The sequence below is a fragment of the Syzygium oleosum genome, unplaced genomic scaffold, assembly GCF_021117445.2.
Source record: "Syzygium oleosum isolate NSW1041296 unplaced genomic scaffold, Sole_v2.1 Sole_v2.14, whole genome shotgun sequence".
NCBI classification, from domain to species: domain Eukaryota; kingdom Viridiplantae; phylum Streptophyta; class Magnoliopsida; order Myrtales; family Myrtaceae; genus Syzygium; species Syzygium oleosum.
The window spans coordinates 1,880,600-1,901,056 of NW_026607498.1; the positions used below are offsets into that span (position 1 = coordinate 1,880,600).

At 42.5% G+C, this 20,457-nt stretch overlaps 1 long non-coding RNA gene across 1 annotated transcript; it reads right to left on the reverse strand.

Moving 5' to 3' along the window:
- Window positions 1–9,772: 9,772 nt before the first annotated feature.
- On the reverse strand, window positions 9,773–12,294 carry LOC130139979 (uncharacterized). Its single transcript, XR_008817990.1, has 2 exons — window positions 12,166–12,294; window positions 9,773–10,076 (listed from the first exon to the last, which is right to left on the reverse strand). It is a non-coding gene; the product is annotated as an uncharacterized LOC130139979 (long non-coding RNA).
- Between the last annotated feature and the right edge of the window lie 8,163 nt (window positions 12,295–20,457).

A 20,457-nucleotide genomic window follows, 5' to 3' on the forward strand; every position in this document is an offset into this window, starting at 1 on the left:
ACTATAAAAAAATTCCTATGTCTATCGAATCACCTCCAAGACTTTCTCTGACATGCTTCAAACTTTCATTTATCAGGGAGAAAGGCCAGATGCAAAGATAATAACGTGCACCTGCAGATGATTGAGTACAACCAGCAAAATTTCTCTTCCAGCACCACAAACAACTTTTAATTCACACTTCACACCCTACCATTGAACAAACTAGCAGACTAAGATTATAAAAACCAACCACAGAAAACCAAATTCCTATGGCGACATTGGAGCTTAGAAAAACAACCATACCACTTCGCCCAGAGAATTAACAAGAAATTGATGGACTACAGGACTGTTCCTAGAACCTCCTAGAAGACTCAAAAATTCCTCCTGAGAAGAAGAGTCAAAACCTAGATAAGCAAACAGAAATAGTTGGTTGAAGAACAATGAAAAGTCATCTACTGCTCTGTATTAACAATTCCACTTACCATGGTCAATTAGATGGTTTGATAACAAATCAAACTTCTCATAAAATATGTTCATGGCATCAGCCCCCTGCTTATGCATGACTGATAATGATGTACGGAGGACATGAAGTAAGTCTTCAATGTGGGAAGCCTGTCACGCCCCGTACCCCACGAAGCGAGAGCATCCCACCTTCGGTCGATAAATTGCGACATCCCAGGAAGCGTCGCCGACCCACGCCCATACAGAGATCAAGCACAAGCGGAAGTATAAAATAAACAAACCCAGACACTACAATATGAGCCGAGGATAGCCATACATTAAATACCATCATAGAAAATAATTACACTTTTGTTTTACTATTAAAAACCATTTGTACAACATTTGCAGGAACACACAAAAACTACAAAAGATTAGCAGCCACCTGGTCAAAAAGGGATAAGCGGCTAGGGAGGTCAGGCTAAACTAGGGGAGAGGGCGACAGTTCCAAAAAAGTAGCGGCCCTCATTGCTAGCTAAGGACGCTGGGCGGCCCTAAGGCTCCCAGTCAGGATCGGACGACTCGGTAGGGTCATCTGATAACTCCTCGGAGGCGTCCTCACTGGGCCCTGACTCCTCCGAATCCATAGCTTGAGCTTGCTCGTCCTCGGAGTCCAGCTCCAACTCTGGGTCAAGGTAAAGCTCAACCCCTTCCTCATCCGATCCCAGCTCTGCCACCTCTCCGTCCTCCTCTTCGTCCTGCTCCATGGCCTCGGGTTCGCCATTCAGATCCTCCTCCATTGGTTTAGGGTCCTCTGCTAATACCCCGGGCTCTTCGTCCATCTCCTCCTCCTGCCTCATCCATTCGGGCGTGGCCTCTGGATTGATCACCTCACCACCCGCTATAATAGGCTGCAACAACCCAATACTATCGACTGGGATATCGAAGGTCCTGAGGGGCTCTCCCTCATTTCCAGCGGCATCCCGGTGGCACCATGCCACGTACTCCTGCTTCTGATAATAATACTCGCCTATATTCACAGTTACTTCGGATCGATATCTCACAAAAGTCTCCCCGTTTCCCGAGGGGTAGGTACTGGTATATTGCTGGATCTGCAACGGGATCCCAAAAAGAGGCGGTGGCCTCTCCATCCTCACGGCCGGGGGTCTGAAAATGTTTCGGTTTACACAACCGTGAGACGAATCTCAGTGAGTTCAACCCCTAAACCTAGGCTAGGCTAGCATGCAATCTCCTGACCGGAAACAAACATTTAAAATCATAACACAACCATAATCATACAATTCTCTGACCCTGCAAGTTAGACAGTTCAATATGTAATAATCACGGGACATACGTGACACACATTATCACACGTACGCCAATCACATGCTCATACACCGAGTCTCACACACTCGCATGCTATTCAATGCATGTTTATGCATGCAAATGTCATTGACATGTCATGCACATTTCTTTGGCCCACTGGCCCACACTGGCACACTTGCCCAATTAATTATTACTACGACTCGAGTCATCAATTTTTCATGGCCCGGTGCGTCTAGCCTGCTTCAAAGTGTATGAGGCGCAGCAACCGATCTGGCCCAGTGTCTCTAGCCTGCTTCAAAGTGCATGAGGCGCAACACTATTCTCCTTGCGAACCAGAGCCTGCTTCAAAGTGCATGAGGATGGTCGCCTTCCGGACGTACCGGGCATCGTCCTGCTTCAAAGTGCATGAGGACGGTATCGACCCGAAGGTCCTTAGGTGATCACACAGCTCATTATTATCTGAACCCAGCGTATAACGCTTCAGGGTATTTTAAGTGATCACATGCTCATGGCAGACACGCATTCTCGCACAATTTCATCACATACCTCACTCTTGGCATACACAATACGTGTCCATGTTATGTAATGCAATGCACCACGAGCACCAATGTAATTTAGACACCCAATGTCACAACACGTGCTTAATTGGCCCAATTAATACCGTGTGGCCCAACGTGCGATTCACAACTCAATAATTAACTACAAGCCAAACAGTGGCCAATCGCACTCCACAAATGCAGCCACACAACATGCGACATGGCAGTACGCAATCAATCACAATTAAACACGAATTACATACCATCAGTCAATCCGGGCATACCCGGCAATTTCACCAACAAGCTCCTAAATTGATCATTAAACCCCATTTTCCTCCCCAATAGTTCTCATTAAACCACTAAATTTTCCCGATAATAAATTCTACTAATCGGTCCTCAACCCAGTCTCAAATACACACTACTATTATCTAAGCCAGTCAAAAATGCACCGATAATACCTAAACTAGTCCAGGAAAAACGCACTATCAGTCCTAATCCGGGTTTAGGAATTTTACTCACCTAATCCGAAGTCACGACGACGGGGAATGGCGACCGATCACTGGTGAACAGTGAAACCGGCGGCGGAATTCCCGACGGGACGGCGGGCGCGGTGTACGGACGGGGGTGAACAGTGATCCCCCGTACGGACACTGTACGGCCCGGCTGGGACGGTGGCCGGCGAGGTGCCGGCGACGGCCGCGGCGCGCGTACGGTCTGGATGAACAGTGACCGTACGGACTGTGAACAGTAACCGTACGGGGGTCGCTGTACGGTCTGGGCTGAACGGCGACGTATGGACGTGCTGGACGGCCGGGTGTCGACGGAACGGCGATCGGAGCTCCGGTGGTACTGTTTGTAAAACAGAAAAATGAGAAAAGAGGGAAAAAGAGAGAGAGAGAGCTGTTTTTGGACTAAAACCGGGGCTGATGGTGGCTGCTCTTGGGTGAAACTAGCTGCTGGTGGTGCTGGCTCGGCGGGGACAGCTCCGGCTGGTACTGTTCCGGCGTGAACAGTACCAGGATGTGCAGAAACGCAAACTGCAGAAATGGAAACGGGAGAGAAGAAGGGAAATTCTGGGAAAAATTTGGCCGAATGAACTCTGAAGAGAGAGAGAGGGTCTGGTCAAATAGGTCAACAAAGTGTGGGTGGAATCCAAGTGTCAAAATCTAGGCCAATTGGACAATTTTGCCCTTGATCCAATGGCCAAGATTAATCCATATCCAATAATTTAGGGGTGAAATGGTCTTTTGTCCCTAACCATGGTTGACCAGACCTGGTTTAGCCTTAACTCACCTTGGTTAATCCCAAAATTAAATCCAATTTTCGGAATTAATCAAAAATGGCATAGGGGCATTTTCGTAATTTTTCGATCCCGAACCGAAATTCCAATTTTTGCACATACGCGTTCCATATATGCGTGGCCAACATAATATGACGTCGAAATCGCGAAATTCATCGCGTAAGCCCTCGAAAATCCACTTCAAAGTTTCGGGAATAAAATAATATTATTTTTCTAATTTTTGTCGAAATTCCAATTTTTGGCCAAAACGACTCCTGGTATGCGTGGCCACCCAAAAATGGCATCGGCCACGAAAAATAACCTCATTTGGCCTCGAAAAGCGACGCTGACATCCCGGGGGCAAAATCGTAATTTTTCACCCCCGGACCGAAATTCCAATTTTTACTCGTACTAACTCCTCATGTGAGTGGCCAGCGTAATATGACGTCAGATTCCCAAAAATAGTCTCTTAAGCCTTTGAAAATCGATACCGAAATCCGGGCCCAATTCCGTGAACAAAACCCGCTAAACTTTCAATTTCAGAGTCTCTCACTAACGGGTGGCTGTTTAGAGGTTACGCGTATCGACCTAAGGCTATTCGTATCGTGATGGTCTCGATCATTGAGAGAATGAGAAATTATCATTAGTTCCAGAGGTCACAATCATTAGGTTCAAGTTCCGGACTGGTTGACCACGTGCACTTTTGGTCTTGCAGAATCACCTGCGTGCCAATTGTACATCGTTGGCCTTGGCCAAACCCAATCCATTACTCTTTCCTAAGATCGGCCCACGTTGGCCCAAAATATTTCCTCAGCGTTTCTCGTGATCGGTATCCCTTTCGCGATAGGGTCCCCGGTCCACGTACCATCTTCTAGTTAGCCACCCTATTGGTTAGTATCCCGAGAGTGATCAGCTCTGGGTGAGACTTACTAAAATGAAATGCGAAATAATATCAGTTTCATTGATCCCGAAAATTACATCGAAATTCGGGCTGTTACAAAGCCTGTTGAGCAACTTGATTCATGTTTTCTGCAGACAGGAAGAGATGGAGAATCTAAGCAGGCATTCGGCTGATCAATTTTCTCAAAAGTCTGTTCTCATTTCTATTTGAGAATTGAAACAGTCCAAAAAATGTGTTTGGTTTGATTAATAAAAGGAAAACTATTTGCAAAATCAAATTTACAGACTGAAGATAACTTTTTAGCATACTCGCCTGTTTTTTGATACTGATAAAACGTGAGGATATTCACACAATTTTTATCCCTAACAACATATATCATTTTCACTTAACAAATACTATGTCAAAAACATTGAAAACAGTTTCTATGAAATTGAAAACTAAAAATCTTTTCTAAACTAAGCAGGCCTTAAATTGTTAGAACAAAAGTGACGTGTGAATCACGTGACAATTTTTAAAATTTTGCTATAGTAACTCCTGCATTTCTGTCTCACCACTTTCACCATCTGTACTTCATTGATTTCTGGATGTTTCTGCTGAAACATAGTATGATACTTAAAGGTTGGGTGGAAACCTTAAGCATGAAAAGAATGGCCTCAAAGTATGAGGATCCTGTTTTTCAGCTTATGGCGACCCCCAAAGGTCAACTTGGGTATTTGAAATTATCAGAAGGAAGGTTCTTCTTTCATGTTAAGTTTAGAGTTATCTCCAAGAAAATTCCTAAAATATTGCTGTGTTATCTATCCATTTCTTTTTAAGCATGATCAAAATATCCTGAGAAAAATTTCCTTATTACCAAACAAAGTTGATACCACTGAAACAAATACCAATGCACATAAACAACCCTAAGTATAATCACTACTACATAAACTAGAAGTTTCACCTAAAATTTGAATATCCTAGTGAAATTTCACCTCTTTTGAAATATTGAAGTATCAAGCACTGAGCTATGGAAGCCACGCATACTATCTCCAACCATTTGAACTTCTCTTGATTCAACAATGTCTTCAACAAGTCCTCCTGAGAATGCAACCATCAAACAACAAAGATCCTTGGATAAAGCCACCCAATGATAACAATTACATGTCAATTAGCTTGCTCTGGTGAAACATAAAAAACATGACATCTGTAAAAATCCAATGGCGAAAATAAATTTACCGCCGGTATAATTTGAAGTCTACCAAACAGTCAGCATTTTACATCAATCAAAACATTATCCAAGCTGTTCGACATTTACTGTATCTGGCTATTTGACATTTCTAGATGAATATTTTACTTACCTCTAAGCTTTTATCTGACAGTTTCTCAATCAAATCCGAATAACGTGTTCATGAAAAGACAATGTGTCGGATGACTATAACGTTAATGTCACAAAGTGAATGAATTCTTTGTCGGTCACCGAAGCAGTTTAAGCAATAATCTTTGGACAACCACACACTCATTTATAACACGTCATAAACTTAAAAAATGAAGATAAGCATGTCCAACATATACAAATAAACAAACATTTATCCACAGCTAAGTTTTGAAAGGTTGGGACGTGATGCTTTGTCTGAGCTCTATTGAGAATGGTGTCTAAAATTGGGGTTGAGCCAATGTTCAATTCAATATATTTATAGTTGTGTTTTGTCGTAGCTAAGCATGGTCATGTTGCTTGGGTTTCACAATACATGCAAGAAAGAAACCAAAATCAATTTGGATTAATGAGGAGTCGCCAGATCGTTTGACTCAACTAATCCTTTCGGATATACGAAACAAGTCTCGTCCAAGAACATCGAACAAGGTTAAGGTTGAGGTTGAGGTTGCACCTACAATGTGGCAGGCATCGCTCCCAAGGCTAATTTGAATGAGAAATATGATCTGAATACGGGATTTGCTGCTTGCGAACAAAGTATTTAGCCATTTAACTAACCCATTCATTATGTTTTATATGATCTTGCATGCGCGTAAGGTCTGCTATTGTTTCCGTTGAGAAAACATGAGTCCAAACCTTTTCTTTTTTCATAAAAAATTTGCCCAAAGAAACAAAACAAGAAAACCCCTAACTAAAATAGGGGATAAGATAGCAAACTTGCTTGTTCGGATAGTCTTTTGAATTAAAAAATGGAATACGGTTTTGGGCCATTGGTTTGTCTTACTGTTTACCCCTCAATCAATTATTTGTGAACATTTCAGAAAATTGAACATTTTCATATAGTTCAAGGACTACATTGAAAATATACCAAAAGTCCAGAGATCACATTGAATAAATTAAAAACTCAGGAACTACATTGAACATTAGGCTAAAGTTCAAGGACTATATTGAACTAATAAGAAGTTCAGAGACCAAAAAGCATATGGAGCTAAAGTTCAGGGACTGCTTGTGTTATTATCTCTTATAGATGCATCTCACTTTGGCATATGCATTTCTTGAATATCCAATTATTGGGTCTTAAATGAGTAGCCGATCTAGAATAAAGTTCAAAGATCATTTAATAATTTGGCTATGAAAATCACCTGATTGCTTCTATTGTAGTCATTAGATTGCTCATAATTGTGTGATTTTATTCTCCTTATAGAAAATGAGAATATTGCAGTAGTGGAAAGAAAATAGATAAGAACAACTGTAAATTAAGTAACGCTAGAATAATCCAATCACTTTCCATGAAAAGTGGAAAGAGATGACCTACCTCTTTATTCCAAAGCATTCTTTCTCCATTCGAAAATACGAATTGTAGCATATAAAGGAGCCCTTTGGCAAATCATATCACACAAAGATTCAGACAATGGGGTTGAGAAAAATTTCTTTGCTTGCAGTTGTATGCTTTGGCCTTCTTGTGAGTTCCAATCATGAAGAACAAGAGTTGGAGCAAGAGAGGCGGCCAATTAAGACCTTTAAGGTATTTTGACTGATTTTGAACTTTGTCCAGGTGCACACGTGAGTTTCTTTGTCACTTGTATCGATGTACTAACTTTCGTTGTTCGTAACTGCTGTAGACAATCTATGGAGAGATCATTGATTGTATCGACATATATAAACAACCGGCGTTCAACCACCCTTTACTAAAAGACCATAAGCTTCAGGTATTAATTTATTGGCAAAATTACGAGGATAATTGCACAATCGATCCTATTCTATCGTACACATGCACAAAGCAGCCTCTGCTAGCTCCTCCTCCTCTATTCAATAGTGGAGATACAGACTTGCATACTAATTGTGCAATTTTCCATGAAACTTTGCCGGTATTTCAATAATATGGGTTTAATCCCTACTTGTTGCATGAACTAAATTGTGGACAGAAAAAGCCTAGCTTTTCGCTCAATGCAAAAAAGCACAGACATATAGCACAAGCTAAGCAACTCGAGATATCACATGTTTTGGATGGCTGTCCTGATGGAACTATTCCAATTCTGAGAACAACAAAGGAAGATCGGATGAGAGCCAAATTGCTTGAGCAGACACGTCCACAGATATATCATCCTTCGTCTACCGATTCTCCAGGTTATCGTAATAAATTGTTGTCTCTTGTATTATACAATTAATTTCATGCATTTTTGCATTCAACTTAACTTGTTTCAATGACATTGGACATATCTTTAGCTCTCTTGTAATTATATGACTAATTAATAAAAACCTAATGTGTCTGTATTGTAGTGAATTCCGTATGTCAATTGATAATTGGCCAAAAGAATTACATTCACTGATGATATCATTCTCAATTGATCTCAAGTTTGCTTATATGGAGCTCTTTTTCGTTCCGCGCGATCCTTTCCACGGAGCAAAAGCATTCATAGATAATTACATTCCAAAGTGTGAAAATGGACAATCTAGCGGAGCTCAGATCTGGATCTTCAACAACCTCAATAATCAAACAAACTCGATACAAGCTGGATGGAGGGTACGTTTTCCCGATATATGAATTAAATAAAATCTTTCTTTTCCTTTTTGAATGGGAATAAAGAAAATATAAGAACATATTCACAATGAGATAAAATTTCATTTGATCGAAGGTGTATTATTTTTCCATAGTTGGCCTTTTTTTATTGTTTCTTGCTATAGGATATTGGATTTAATGGATTTTGTCATGATAGGTGGATCCTGATCTATACAACGACGATCGGAGTCATTTCTTTACTTACTGGAAAGTAAGTTCTAACTTGCTACAAGTTTTACCTAGTTCTATTTTGGCCCTTCGAGGATTTTTTTTTTTTTTGTCTGCATTCGATTACCTTGTGAAATTCTATTTTATGTCTCATATGGATTCATGCCTTCGTAGTTTTTGTACACTTGATTGTAATTTGGCAGCATGACTTGCATATGAAATATGCCTTTCATCAATTTCTGCGTAGTAACTATCAATTTCTATCGATAAAATTTTAATTCAATGGAATGCAGCTTTTGAAAACAAAAATTATCGAATTCGGTGTTTGAAGACTGTAAATTGTTCTTAGGATTATGTCATTTGCATACATGATTATGATACTTGGCGTGGCTTGTTATGCATGATGATTACCCAACCAATGTTAAATCTGTTGTTCAAAGAGCAAAATGAAACATGTCCAAAATGGACGATCACACTGATACATGTTCAAAGAACAGGGGCCAGATGGAGCGGGATGCTTTGATTTGCAGTGTCCAGGCTTTGTGCAAGTCGATCATTCCATTACTCTCGGAGGAGTTCTCCCAAGTTCTTCTGTTTATGATGGGCCACAATTTGAGATTCATCTCGCTATTCGTCAGGTAATTAACTGTTTTCCTTTGAACCTCTATAATAATTGTAAAAAAAAATCTATGTAGTATGAAACTCAATGTAATTTCATTATTCGTTTCCCTTTTTATTTTATAGATACTTCTGAAACAGGTGATGATCTTTTGTGTTTCTCGAACATGTTAGTGAACTTAGTTGGAAATCATATTGTGTGAAACGATTTACCTGCCCACGATTCAAATATCGTGTTTCGAGAACAGCTAAAAAGTTGTCTAATGACTATTTAACGATTGACTGCGCAACAGGATTTGACCACAAAGAATTGGTGGTTGACATTCGAAAATAATAACGTTGACGTCAACGTGGGCTATTGGCTGGCTAACTTTCTCCCTCAGTTGCTGTCACGCCCCGAACCCCCGTCGAGCCCGCGACATCCTGCCTCTGGTCGAACAGAGTGCGACGTCTCAGGAATAACGTCGCCGACCCAACGATCCATCAGAGTTAACTCGTGGCGGAAGCAATCAAAAATCCCGGACATTAAAATTGGAGAACACCAGGAAGGAACAAATCGTCAAACCACCAAGCATATATTACACTTCCAAATATTTACATCATCCGCCAATACAAACCACAAAATAATTTATAAGCACACCGAACTATAAACTCCAAACCACCAAAATATCAAGATCAGCTCTCTAGGTCAGCACTATCCAAAAATGGGGTGCATCCTCCTTCCAGAACTATCCCCTACGCCCTCTCGAAGGCGTCCACTCTGACTCACTGTCCTCGGCATCACCACCTGAATCCTCCGCAGCTGTCTGCTCACCTGACGACTCCGAGTCGACCTCAATCTCGACATTCAGGCAGGGCCTCTAAAATGGTTTGGTTGAAACAACCATGAGATTACATCTCAATAAGTCACAACCTAAGCCCCACCTAGGCTATCACGTAATTACAGACACATCCAAACGCGCAACCAAACAACCACACAACCAGCAATCGAACATTCACACATACCTGGACTCTCTGCATACGCACCATGCACGTTAGCCCACAATCCCAACATACAATTCTTACACACATGCCATCACACACTTTCCACATATCAATACACGCGCCAATCGTACCACAGCAATACATCACAGCCGCGCGCGTGCCTCGATTATAAAGCAAAACCTACTTGGGCACGTCCCATACCATGCCTAGCAGATTTTACCCCATAATCGCGCACTGCATCACGCGATACAAACACACTCGCACACTAACTCACACCATGCATCACTTTCTCAAACCTCGCACCTCAAGCCAATTCCCGCTCATTCTCAACCTTTCCACCACTACCGCGCCCGCGTAAAACGCATCAGGCCAACAGTCTTCTGACCTCGTCAGGCATCGACACCCCGTCGGGCCGGGCATCGTCACCTCCTCAGGAACGGCATCGTCCCGCGTAAACGAACACGCCTTAAGACGGAATACTACACACACTTTCCTTCTACCGCGCCCGCGTAAAACGCATCAGACCAACGGTCTTCTGACCACGTCAGGCATCGTCACCCCGTCGGGCCGGGCATCGTCACCTCGTCAGGGACGGCATCGTCCCGCGTAAACGTACACGCCTCAGGACGGACCTCACCCCGCGTAAACGTACACGCCTCAGGGTCTCACTTTTCAAACCAATCCTACATTCCAGTACCTTCGTTCCACTCAAACCACATTTGTCACACGGCCAAACCTACACACTGCCAAACACGCACACCTCACACACATTTCACAATTTCACATTCTCGTCACACGAACACGCCACCCAATCACACATTTTTGGCACGCGAATACAATACGCGAATGCACTATCACACCACCACATCTCACGGCCAAGCACACACTGCATATCACCAATCCACATTCAGCCCAAGCATAATCCAAATCAGCCCACGATCACAAATCACACAACCACGTACACAATTCAATTCATAGCATAATTCCCACTGATCGATTGCACAATTTAATCCCAATCCAGTCACAACATCACCGTCCTACCCAAGCTTCCTATACCTCAAATTTTCGTCGCCAAATCAGTCCACAACCACCAAATAACCAGTCTCTCAATTCAGCCCCAAACAGCCCCTAAAACAGTCACAAAATCCCCTAAACCGAACCCTAAACAGTGACAGGAATCCTATCAAAATAAATAGTAAACGAACTCCAAAAATTCTAAATTTTGGATATGTCACAAAACACATCCCGATAAACATTTCTTATGAAGAACACAAAATCCGGTTCAAACTGCAACCATGCCTTTTTGTCCCTCGAAATCAGACCAAAATCAGTTTGCTCCAACAGAATATTTTGTCCTCAAAATACATTTATTTCAACACCCAAATCACCTTGAAAAGCTTTGAAATTTTTATATGTTATAGCCACGAATGTCCCCAACAACTTTTGTGAAGGAAGAATTTTTAAAATAGGCCTGGAAAAATTTATAAAAATTCGAACAGACCCGAAGGTCGGGTGAACAGTAAATCGGGCAGTTTTATTTCGGTCCAAAGATGGACTTCCGAATGGCATCAAATGATTTCCAAAAATTCCCAAATTAAAATATGTCATACTTCAAGATGTTGGGAACAACTTTCATGAAGAAAATTCCCTCAAATTCGGCCCCCAAAATTCTCTACAAAAATAGCAATCCGGGCAGATACAGTAACCGCGAATCCGCGATTCACCCCGAACCTCACGGATTCAAACCCGAACCGATTCCTACCGAATTCCAACCGCCTAAACTCATTTCCCAACGTCTAATCCAACCCGCAACACCTGATAACAGTCACGATCAGCCATCAACAACCACGATCAGCCACCAAAAACCATTATCGACACCTTAATCACCTTCTAAATCCTCTAAACCATACCCGAACGAGTCCGAAAATACCCGACGTCCTAAATAGGGATTAAATCGCGACTTACCCGAACTCTAGACTAACTCGGCTAGAGCGGCAAGGGGGAACGGCTGGCCGGCGGCGATCGGCGGTGGCGGCTTGCTCCGGCGATGCTCCGGCAATGATCGGTGGTCCAAGGCCGAGAGAGAGATGAGAGGATTTTTGGTGAGGGAGAGGGAGAGAGTTCTCTGTTGGGGGGGGGGGGGGGGGGTGGGGGTGCCGTGAGAAGAGAGGGAATGAGGAGAGAGAGAGAGGAGAGAAACAATTAAATATTTGGTCCAAGGTTTGACCAATTTTTTTTTCTTAATTCCAATTTTGCCCCTAAAACACTTGGTCCACATTCTTCCAAACCAAAATATCTAAGGGCGTTTTTGTCCAATATTTTGGGACTGATATTTATCCACACTTAATCCCCAAATTCAATTTCCAAAATCCCCAAAATTCGGAATACCCAAAAATAGGCCTAGGGGCAAAATCGTAATTTTCCGGTCTCGGGGCGAAATTCCAATTTTCGCACATACGTGTTCCATATGTGCGTGGCCAACATAATATGGCGTCAGAATCGTGAAATTCACTTTCTAAGTCCTCGAAAATCGACTGCGAAGTTCCCGGAATAAAATAATATTATTTTTCCAATTTTTGTCGAAATTCCAATTTTTGTCCAAAACGACTCCTAGTATGCGTGGCCACCCAAAAATGACGTCGGCCTCGAAAAATAACCTCAAACGGCCTCAAAATCCAACACCGGCGCCCACAGGAGCAAAATCGTAATTTTTCAGTCCCGGGCCGAATTTCCATTTTTCAACCATACCAACCCCAAATATCATTGGCCACACTAAAATGACGTCATCCTCGTAAAAATAGTCGCGCGCGACCCTGAAAATCGACATCCAAGTCCGGATCCAATTTCACGATCAAAATCGCCCAATCTCAATTTTAGGGTCTCTCACTAACGGGCGGTTGTTTAGGGATTACGCATATCGACCTAGGGTTATTTGAGTCATGGCGACCTCGATCGTCACCGAAGGTCGACTCATGATCGAGTTCTTAGGTCCACGTACATTTCCCTAGGTAGCCATTCCCTAAAGGTTAGTATCCCGAGAATGATCAGTTCCGGGCGAGACTTACTAAAATGAAATGAGAAATAACATCTATTTCATTGATTCCGGAAATAGGTCGAAATTCAGGATGTTACAGTTGCTGCTCGGCGCCAATACAGTGCAGTACGGCGGAGTGACGCACACTTCCCAAGGCAAGCCCTTCTTGCCAATGGGAAGCAGATACTTTCCGGACCACTCATACAAGCATGCGTGCTATTTCAGACAAATTCAATACATCAATGACTCGCAAACTTGGAAAGTGCCCGAGTCTTGGCAAACATCTGCTCACACGAGCTCGAAAGAATGCTATCGCGCCGCCCCCAACGATGATGATAAATTCATGGGCTTTACCTTGTTGTTCGGGGGACCTGGTGGAGATGGTTGTGGAGCTTAAAAACATATAAGAATAAGATCCATTGTAATGTCGACTTCGAAGATATAAATATCCATCTTTTTATCTTCCCGTATTTGTCAAGCTTTCATTTCATGTGTTATATTTCGAGGCCTCCACGAGCTAAAGCCATTCATGTAAGACCAAATTAGAGGACGAAATCTAAACAATTTAATTAAGCAGCACTGTAAAATTGAGAGCAATTATTTTTTTTTCATAAAAAAAAACCTCCAACCCGATATATATCCAACGAAAACCAAACAATTATTCAATCTAGTTACATTGCCTGCATTTCGCATACACATATCTGCATAAATATATTCAAATTGTCCATTTCCCTACTGTGAGTTGTCTACTTGACTGGTATTTTTTAGTTTGTTGCAATCATGTCTTTGATTTTTTCTTTGAAGTTTTGCTGACACCTATATGTTGGATGTTCTCATTGACTACACATCTAGGTTTCTCTTTAATGAGTTATACGTATGCGCTGGACCCATAGATTTGTCATCTTGAATAATAGTAGGAGATGGAGATGGTATCACTGAACCAAACTCACCTATACTTCAACAGGAAAAGGAGCAGTTTTTTCTCTAAAAACAAAAGTTGACTAGAATGTACTGTGCTGAACAGCAATTAGATGCATGTTAGCATTTCAAGCCTAAAAAATGTAAAGAATTTTGGACAATCTAAAGTGCTTACGGGGCTTCGGCTTGATTTTGGTTTTTCATATCTATCATTGAATTTTGGGTTTGTGGTATTAACCGTGATATTCTGTAATTATAGTAGCACTGGAAATCATAGGCATTTGTCTATTTGATAAAATGATGAATTGTTGCAAAAGTGGGTCATAAATTTTAAATCGCCTTTTCAGAATTAAGATGCTTTTATCATTTTAAACAGTTATTTTGACGCAGCTAAAAAATACAAAAAAAAAAAATAATGGGGGGAGTGGGAGCAACTTCCTGATTGGGCCAAATACAAAAAAAAAAAACAAAACAGTTATAGTATTTCTCCTCCAGTTGCGAAGCATATTGCTTACTTGGGTTTCGTTTGGCTTATGAACGACAGAACAAGTTGGATCAAATGTCAGAAACCAGAAGTAGAATGGAGGGGAAACTGCGCCAAATAGAATGCCTTAAAAACAGCGGGTATCTGATCAATTTAGGAAGAAAGACTATCAATAACCAAATGCTATGATCCTACACATGTATAGGGTATTCTCATCTGCTTGCTACATGTCTTTAGTTTTAAAACATAGCTATTATTGGGTTATAGATGGGATGTACAGTCTATGGTTCCTATGAACCACTGCTACGAGAGCAGAGGAGGAGCTTTTTACTCAATGCGAAAAGCCAAAACATTTAGTAACTTACAGTGTTTTAGATTAGTGTAGCACCTGATACTAATTATGGGAAATATATCTTGTCCCCAATAAGCTTTCTTGACGCTATCACAGACATTTTGGTGATTTATTTTCTTAAATTAAATCCTGTTAATACAAAGCTGTCGTGATTCTTTAGTTTAGATAGATTGAGCTTGACATGTACGTGATTTTATTTTCAGGACACTAATTTTAAAGAATGGAAGCTGGTGGTTCAGGAAAATTAATAGGTTTTTGAAAGCTGACACGGCTTTTATGAATACCAAGCCTTTGCGATATAGTCTTTCTTTGGATCCCCACAGAGATTCTCTGCCACGCATTGCTGCATCTACCGCAAATTGAAATCTGAGATTACGAGATGCAATGAGCAGCTATCAACATAATGAGGTAACCCATCAGTTGTTAGGCCCCTTTCCTACTTGTTTCTGGGAAGATCTTTGTACCCTTATAATCTTTCCTGCTTTTTTAATCAGGTGAACTTTTTAGAGCTCACTCTTGACGCTTTCAGCATGCTTCAGTGTTTGAAGTGGGAACCAAGTGGCTCATGATACCATTTACCAGGAACTAAACTTGGTGCTTCTGCTCATACTCGCACCAACCACTCTCGGGATATTGTTGATTATACTTTGGTTCCAAACCCACGAAAAGATGTTTTATATCGACCATCAGTGACCCATTTTGGGGCAGTAAGTGTGACATCCTCGATTCGGAACCTAATTCGGCAAGTGAAGTGGCTTAAACTGTCAATGCTCTAATAGCAGGATTAGACCATGAGTCGATTCACGAATCGTTCATGGGTCAACTATTCGATTAAGAAAGGCAATTGAGGGTCGGACAATGCGATCGACTAGAGTACTCGACCATGGAAATAGCTCGACCATAAGGATCGATGCGGGATGACATTATGACGTCACGGGTCAAGCAGTGAAATGTTAGGAATCGATTCGGCGAAAGTATACATAGTCATATTGCGGGTGATTCCGCATGATCATTATACTAAACCCGAACGATCTTAAGTCAATTTCACCAGATCACGTGCCCCGGGTAAATAAGTCAATTCCACACGATTACATGACAACCGAGAATAATCCATGGATTAACGAGAGTCGAATATGGATTGATTGACGAATCAACCATAAGTCACGCTAGCGACACCCTAAGACGCCACCTAACTCGAATAGGCCGTATTAGAGACACTTCCCATTGAAGTTTTGCCACAAGCCTTGATCTGATTATAGGTTTTCGATTAAGGATTGTTCCGAGACTTTCCGGTCCGAGTTAGTCGGGGTAAAACTCGGGAATAGTTTTGGGCCCCGAAATTTTGGACAAAGGAACTAGTGGGCCGAGAATGGAAGCCCACAAGGGAGTGGGCCGAGAAAAAAAGCCCAATGGGCCTCACGCCCAATACCAAAGCCCAATGAGCCCAAGGAAAGCCCAATGAGCCCATTAAGCTTTTCAAGCCCATTTCTCTTCCAATTGGGCCCATTCAAGCCCGAGCCCAAGTTTGCTGGCCCGAGCCCACGTGAATAGTAACCGTGAATAGTATCAATGGTGAATTTACCATTTTACCCTTCTAGCATTTATAACCAAGAAACAAAAGAAAATGATGAAGAAGACTTTGGGGGTTTGGCATTTATGTTGGGGAAATGATGATGAAGACTTTGGGAGTGGATAAAATCTCCCAATAACTCTCATTCTCTCTCTCTTCTCACGTTGGACCTCCCTCTCTCCTTTTTCCTCTTCCACGGCAACTTCCCCTTTTCTCTTTTTTTTGTTGTTCCTTCGGCTGAGCAAACAAAACAGCCCCCTTGCTGTTGTGTTGCTGCTGTGTTGCTTCCGTGGAGAACCAAGAGCCACGCCGTGGTTGCCCGCCACCGGGAGCCACCCGTCCGAGCCATTTTCGCCGTTCAACCGAGCCTCGCCGAGGCAAAACAGCCGCCCCAAAGCTGCTGTCCAGCCGAGACCCAGTCGTCGTCATCTTTCCATGTCGATTCCGGACCGTGCAAAGCGTGGCCCTCGCCGCCGCAGACACACCGGTGTCTCCGGAATTTTAATCAGGTGAGTTATCGCCCTAATCCCTTGCTTAGTATGTTAAACTTGATTAGAGCGGATTAGTTTAAGTCAATTATATTTAGTGTTAATTAATTAGGAATCAATTGTTAAGCTATTAGAATATTATATTAATTTTCGGAAATTAAATAATAATATTTTATTAATTTTCGGAATTAAAAATATTATTATTTTATTAATATTTTTGTGGAAATTCCGAAATTAAATTGTGTTTATTTTAGGCTTAAATTGTGATGCCTAAGCTAGAATTTGTCTTATATATTGGTTTGTATGCCAAATTGAATTGTTTGGTTATGGTGAAATATAGAATTACGGGTATTTAATTAATAAACCCTGAGGTGTCGGGTTTATTTGTTAAGTTTTATGTGAGAAATATGTTGTGGATTCTTGAATATAGAAGCATGCCAAGTTTGGGAATTTATTGATATGTGCATAATCACGTGTGAATATTTTAGTATATTTTTATGTGTGGAAGTTGTATATTTCAACGTATTAGCACGGATTATGTTTGCATCGGCTATTGAAAATTATAATGATGGAACCTAAGTGTTGCTATGTGTGCATGATCACCCAAAGGTTCCTTTCGTGCCCGGTTATATCGGAAAACCGTATACCGGATGACCGCCAACCTAGGGTTTGGCCGTGGCCCTAATGGGTGTCCCCAATTTGGTAATTGGAAGCCCTCGCTGGTAGCAGGGGAAACGTAGTCATTCGCGAATCGGATTCGGAATGAACCCATTTATGGGATATGCCGTCATTGTGGTCGGGTGAGACGATGCCGTGCCCGATGGGGCGGGACGATGCCCGGATATACCGGAAGACTGCCAACCTGAGGCGAATATCGCGGGTTGTGCCGTAGCCCCTGGTGTGGCTGTAGTAATTGGAATACACGTGAAAGATTGTGGTGGCATTGCACTTGATTATGGGATGAAATTGCTAGGCACGGCATGGGACGGGCCGAAGCGGTTTCACCTTATAATCGGGACACGTGTGGATGCATTGTGCATGGGAAAGTTGTTGCGTATTCTAATTACATTATATGCTTGTTGCATTATGATTGTATATGATGGTTTATAACGTGCAGGACGTGTGTGCCAAGGTAAGGTAAGAATGTCGCAATTGTTTAATGGCACGTATGTTTATGTTGGGCTGGGTAGCCTGCTCGTGTGAATAGTTAGGGCAAAGCAGGGGTTGCTTTGCTATTGATCTGTCATCGATAGATTGCTGCATGTTTTAGGTGCATCCGAGATGAGTTGACCTCCTAGTCAAGGCTTAGGTCGTTAACTTACTGAGATTTTATCTCATTCGTTGTTGTTAACCATCTTTTCAGGTGCTCAGGTATGAGTACGCGTTGCGTTCCTTGTGATATGGTTATGTCGAGGGGGAAATACCTGTTGAGGTTGTCCTCGTAAATAGAGGAGCTAGGTTAACCCCCTATCCGTTGTTGTTGTAATCGGGAAGGTCGGCGTAGCGGACTGGTAATATATTAATCCCCGATGTACTACTGATGATGTGTATATATATGTTGTATGTTTTCCTGTCTATCCCCGTTGTTGTCTGGAGATATACGCTTCCGCATGTGCATGATCTAAAGTGAAAATGGATGGGTCGACGTTACGTCCTGTGATGTAGTAATTTCACGATCAAGGAAGGATGTTCACGCACTCGAGGGTTCGGGGCGTGACAGTAAGTATATTAGAGAGCCCAAATCCCTCCACGCATGCACACAGCCCAAGAAAGAAAAATGAATAAAAAGTATTGATATATGTCGCGACCGAACTCCCGAGCCCTTTTTTGAAAACATGCGAAAAGGGGGGCTCGCCTGGTACGTGCTAAGTCTAGGTTTGGGACTTAACTCGGGCTCTCCCAAGCCCATACCATATCGCGACTTAGGGTTTAAGTTTCTTAACATGCAGATGATTTATATCAAGGAGTCGCCACTAATCGATTTGGGGTGGGCCGATTAGAAACCCAAATAGGGTGATGGGAGAATCACCCTATTCCTGCGAACCAGAAATTCACTGAATTCGGGGACTTGGTTACACTAGTTAGATAACTAATGCCCTTTCGGTACCTTTTTATCCTGTTCATTTCATGAAAACATTTGTCAGGCAATTTGGATTAATTTTAGGACCTTTCTCCTAACATGTGAGGTGATCAAGCGAGTGCATAATCAGAAACGATTAGCAGTCAGGAACACAACAATTCATGCATCCTAAGGTTCTAACCTTAACTAAGTCAGATGACATTCAAAAACACAACAGCTCATGCAATTGTATTAAAAACATGCATAACAATACAACGGTAATAAAAACTAACATGCAAAATACTACCGCGCAATCCTAGGCTTATCTAATTTAAACATGATAAATTATGCAATTATAACAGCATGCATAGTAATACAATAATAAATTAAAATATTTCACATAATTTAAAAAAGGATCTTTTCTTTTAAAAAATTTTTTTATTTTTTGATTTTTTTTTTCGAGAAAAAAAATGAAAAAAATAATACATAAGAAGAAATGAAAAAAAAATTAATTTTTTTAAAATTTTTTTTAAAATAAAATAAAAAAATAATATAATATTAAAACCCGGGTCGGGTCGGGCGGATATGACCCTGGTCAACGGACCCGTCCCGGGCGCTTGACTCGGGTCGGGTCGGTTGATCCGGGATCGGGTGAATCCCGGGCCGTTGACGAGTACACGGTCCACACGGGGACGCCGGCGGAGCCAAAATTGGCCTTCCGCCGGCCGATCCAGACCGGCGCCGACCTGAATCCGGCCCCTGGGAGCTGCCACCAAGCTTCGCCGCCCGCCTCGGTCACCGTCCGACCGCCTGCTCGCCGGCCGGCGATCGAATCAAACCCGGCCTCTTTAAGGTATTTTGTCGAACACCTGGCGTGCAGAGACAAAAATGGAAGATTTCGACCTATTCCGGCGACCTAGGCGGCTCCGGCGGCCTAGCTTACCTTTGATCACGACGTAAGCACGGTGGGGGACGACGGTATGGACCGGGACTCGCGCGAAACGGCCGGCGCAGGTCCCGGCCAAACCAAGCACAAAAACAGGGCAAAACAGATGGGCTTCTCGGCCAGGGGGGAGCTCACCGGTCGGCGGCGCGTCAGGGCGGCTTTCCGGCTACTCCGTGGGCGACGGCGACGCTGCTGGTTGTCTTTCTTGCTCCGGCGTGGCCTCGGTTTGCTCTCTCTCCCTCTCTATTCTCTCTCTCCTCTCTCGGTTCTGTTTTTCTTTTTCAAAATCGCTGACCGGGGGTGTTTCCGGGGGTTGCTGGTCGGCTTGCTGGAGACGGCGAGACCGGCTGGGACCTGCGAGACGCTCCCAGGCTCCTCTCTCTTCTCTGTTTCACTCTAATTCTCT